This window comes from Cervus canadensis, chromosome X (assembly GCF_019320065.1).
Source record: "Cervus canadensis isolate Bull #8, Minnesota chromosome X, ASM1932006v1, whole genome shotgun sequence".
Lineage (NCBI taxonomy): Eukaryota > Metazoa > Chordata > Mammalia > Artiodactyla > Cervidae > Cervus > Cervus canadensis.
In genome coordinates, this window is record NC_057419.1 from 93,748,720 (window position 1) to 93,753,520 (window position 4,801).

The 4,801-nt window shown below is 53.3% G+C and overlaps 1 pseudogene; it reads left to right on the forward strand.

Moving 5' to 3' along the window:
• Positions 1-1,081: 1,081 nt before the first annotated feature.
• LOC122435652 lies at positions 1,082-4,801 on the forward strand (annotated as a pseudogene).

Consider the following 4,801-nt stretch of genomic DNA (forward strand, 5'->3'; position numbering starts at 1 on the left):
GCCAGCTCTAACCTCAGGGAGAACAGACTTGAGCTGCTGGGGACTGTCTCTTGGTCCCTGTCTCCCTCCGCCCTTGCTTCCCCTCAAACCCTCACTTCACCTCCTGTGTCTCTCTCTCCCCTCCTCTGCTTCTGTCTGTCTCTTTTCATGTCTCTGTCCATTCCTCTCTGTGTCATAGTCTCTCTGTCTCTAGCGCTCTTCTCCCCTCTCCACCACCCAATCCTCCTTTCTCTTGGAGAGAAGTCCGCTGTTTCCCTTTTCTCAGAGCCACGCCTCCATGCCGCCAGCACTGGGTCTTCTGCACGTCCTGATTTAATTATACAAAGCCCCATTTCCTCCCCCAGATCTCCCAGGCTCGACCTCTGATGGGCTGGCAGGTGAGCTCGCCCGGCTCCTTCCTGTGCCACCAAGGCGAATGCGGACTGGATGTCAGTGCTGAGTTCTCAGCTCTGGGATGTGGCCCTGCACCACCTCTCCATCCCAGGTGACACCCTGCAGGCTCGGTTCAGTGGGGATGTGGCTACGAGACGGGTCTGAGTGTGGGAAGCCTCAAGGCCAAACATGCACCCGTACAGGCACACTGAACACACACACACACACACACACATCAAACACACATGCACACTGAACACACAAAGACACATGCACACACACACATACATGCATACCAAACACACACACAGCAAACACACACGCACACAGTGCACACACATACATACACACACCAGCACCTTCCCTTCTCTGTCCACTTTATCCCATTCAACCCGGAAGATATGTGAACCTCCAAGAACCTGCCTTGAGGACACATGCCAGCCACCCTGGGTGGGGGGGACTGTGCTTTCTCAGCCACTCTGTCCTACTCCTGGGGACCACTCACCTTTCCACCCACCTTTTCCATCAGAGCTTGTGCTGTACCTTCTGCACTTGAGCCTGGAGGGCTGAAAGTTTAAGGTGTCCACCCACCCCCAAACAACTCCATAAATAGTACCAGAAGTATCTAGTTAAAATGAGGAACATTTGACTCCAGCCAGTTTGGTTGCAAAAAGTGCTGCAAAGCTCAGCCATGGGTGGGCATCTCGACATGGGAATGCCTGGTGGGGACCAGGTAGGCGGGCACTTCCAGGGTGACACTCCTGTGCTCAGGTCATCAGACGGGCGGCCACCAGACACCATGGCCTGGGAGGGGAGGGTTCCTGCCAGACAGCACCACCCTGCTCACCTCCTCAAGGTGCAAATGCACCCCATTCTCCACCAGCACTCCTCTGGCTATGTGGACACAGGGCCCTGCCCTGGCTCTGTGACCCTGCGCATTGCCCACTGGGAGCGCACATGGACAGCTGGACAAACAGGAAGTGATGTTTCCTATGGAAGTCAGCTTTAGATTCTTTCTCACCCTCTTGATAGTTGCAGGGTTCTATGTCGGCCTCCCCACCCCTGGGAGGAGAGGCCCCCACACAGCCCTTCCCTTGAGGGTGTGGAGCAGACAGGGAACCATGGACCCGGTGTCTCAGCCCTTCCGGGTGCTTCCCCATGGGGAAGGCTGTGGGGTCCCCACACGGAGGAGGCCTCCACGTCTTCAGGCCTCCTCCATCCACAGAAGGGCCCCTGGCCACTCTCCTTCCTGTACCCCTTTCATAATAACTCTTGATGCCTCTCTCCCAAGCCCGGGCACCACTCATCTGCTTCTGTCTTTGTAAATTTGCCTATTCTGAACATCTCTTATAAATGGACATGTAAAATGTGTCCTTCTGTGTCTGCTTCTCTCACTGATCATCGTGTGTTCAAGGTCCATCCACGATGTAAGGTGTGTCAGAACTTCATTCCTTTTCATGGTGAGTCATACACCACTGTGTGCATGGACCACATACTACTGACCCACCTATCCGTCCATCCACCCACACACCCACCCACCCACTCACCAATCCATCTAACCACCCACCCATCCATGCATAAATCCACCCATCCATCATCCATCCATTCACCCACCGACCAATCCATCATCCACCTATCCACTGATCCAACCCCACTGACCCATCCATTGTCCATCCTTCCCTCTATCCATCCATCCATTTATTTATTCACCCATCCATCCACTCTTCCATAACATCATCAAATAAAATTATATTATGAACTTGTAAATCCTCCTTCCCATCCCTTGACCCTGAGAATAAATAAGAAAAAAAGAGAGAGAGAGAGAAATAAATAAAGCTAGTCCAAACCTACGTTCAGAGATGGAAAGGAAGGATTTCTGGATTTTCCTTAGCTGACCACTAAAGTGTGAACCTCTCCACACTGTCTCTGAAACAGATCACACTGATTTAAAAGGAAATGAATAAATGAAACTACACAAGACCCACAACACTGGCATCATAAAGAGCCTGAAAACAATATGAATAACTTCAAAGTACTTTTAACTAGAGAGTGTCTGTCTGTGCTCAGTCCTGTCTGATTCTTTGCAACAACATGGACTGTACCCACCAGGCTCCTCTGTCCATGGGATTCTCCAGGCAAGAATACTGGAGTGGGTTGCCATGCCCTCCTCCAAGAGATCTTCCCCACCCAGAGAGCCTCCCAGAAAGGTAGGAAAGGACATGACTTTACTGTGGAACCAGCCTGGAGTCAGAAGGAGGACCCATGGACTAAGAGCATCACAGACTGAAGTCACAGAAGCTGGGGGAGCTGGGAGGGGAAGGGGAGGCTGGGTCCTGCCCTTTGTGCAGCTGAGCTGACACCAGAGCTCCTTCCTGGTCCCAGATAAGCAATAGTTGAGTTCCCATGTCCTCTGAGGTGGGTCTGTGTTTGCACCCCGGCACCTCCTCCAGGGAGACTTTCTTGGTGGCTCAGACAGTAAAGAATCAGCCTGCAATGCAGGTGGTGGGAGCACTAGGCTTCACTGTAATCAGACTATCTGCTCCCTGCATGAGGCTGATTCAGACACCAGGTTATACTGTTCACAGAAACCCAGTAATCAACCCACCACTGTCTCCACTCAAACACCCCAATAACCAGCCCATCACTGGTCACAGGCACCCCCAATAATCCACCCTGCCTGGTCTCTATTCAGACACTCCTAAAATCCATCAATCACGCATCAAGATGCCCCAGTAATCCACCCGCCATTTCTTAGCACAGATTCCAATAATCCACCCACCTCTGTTTCCACTCAGGCACCCCAATAATTGACCCATCACTTCTCAAGACACCCAAGTAATCTACCCACAACTGTCTCCACTCAAACACCCCAAAAATCTACCAATCACTGCTCAAGACACCCCATAACCCACCCATCACCATCTCCACTCAGATACCCCAGTAATCTATCCACTAGTGTCTCTACTCAGACATGCCATTATTCTACCCATGACTGTCTCTTCTCACAGAAAACCCAATAATCAGCCCATCACTGCTCATAGACACCTCAATAATCCACACACCACTGTAGCTTCTGGGACACCCCAATAACTGACACATTGTGTCACAAGGCACCCCAATAACCCCTGTGCACACGTCTCATGGGCACCTGGGTGATTCTTCCCCCAGGAGGTGCTGACTCTGCATCAGCTCTGGGCCTGTGGCCAGCAGATCATCCTGTTGTACAAGGACAAGGCATCCATGAGTCAGCATGCAGAACTGTGGCCCAGTATCCCCTACAGGTGGGGGAACCAGGTGAAGCCCCGAGACCTCGTCCACTACCTGGAGCACATAAAGAGTGGCAGCCAGCCAGGTGAGTGCCACCTTCACACCGGGACACCCAGTCACACGCATGCCCTAGTGCATGGGGCTGGCTTTGGGTTCAAGTGTAGAAATGGAACAGGACTTATTACGGGATGTTATTCTGTTCACCATATGGGGACCAGGGTGTGGAAATCCTTGGGGACGTTACTGTGTCCACCACAGGGGGTCAGGATGTAGACAGGACGTGAAGATCCATGCAGACATTATTGTGTCCACCACACGGGGTCAGGACATGGACATCTCTGGGGTCACTGTCAGGCAAGGGCTGAGCCCACCTGCCCTCTGTAACAGGAGAAATTAATGAGTCAACACCCATGTGAGCCCCTGCTGTCTGAACTTTGGTCTCTGTTGGACATCTGAATCTCTGACTGCTGCAGAGGCCAGAGTCTGGGTGGGTGATGGCACAGTGTGGTGACTGTGTGGGCAGGTGACCCCATGGGTTACTGGTCACATGGGTGGGAGACCGTGTGGGTTGGTGACCACAGGGGTGGGTGACCATGTGAGTGGATGACCAGTTTGAGTTGCTGACTGCAGGGTGGGTTACCATGTGAGTTGCTGACCAGGTGAGCAGGTGACCACATGGGCGGGTGATGGTGTGAGGGGGTAATCATGTGGACAGGTGACCCCATGGGTGGGTGACCACGTGGTTGGTGGCCACGTGGAGGGATCACTGCATGGGGTAGTGACCCCATGGGTGGGTGACTGACCATGTGAGTCAGTGACCACATGGTTTGATTGGCCACGTGACTCCATGGGTTAGTGACTGCACACATGGGCGGCTGACCCCACAGCTGGCACCACGAACAGCAGCCCCTCTCTTGTCCCAGGTAGGCTGTTCATGGCCAGCATCAACCTCATGGAGAACCTGGAGTTTGTCTTCGTCCACCCGGCCTGGTCCCTGGAGAAGCTGACCCAGTGGGGGCTCCCCTACCTCTGCACATGGGTGCGGGGCCAGTGACTGGGGTTGGCCGCCGGCTGTACCAACACCATCGTAAGCTACTTCATCTGGGCCGAAGGGTTTGTTGGCGACGACATCGGGTTGAACCAGAAGCCACTTTGGGGCTGA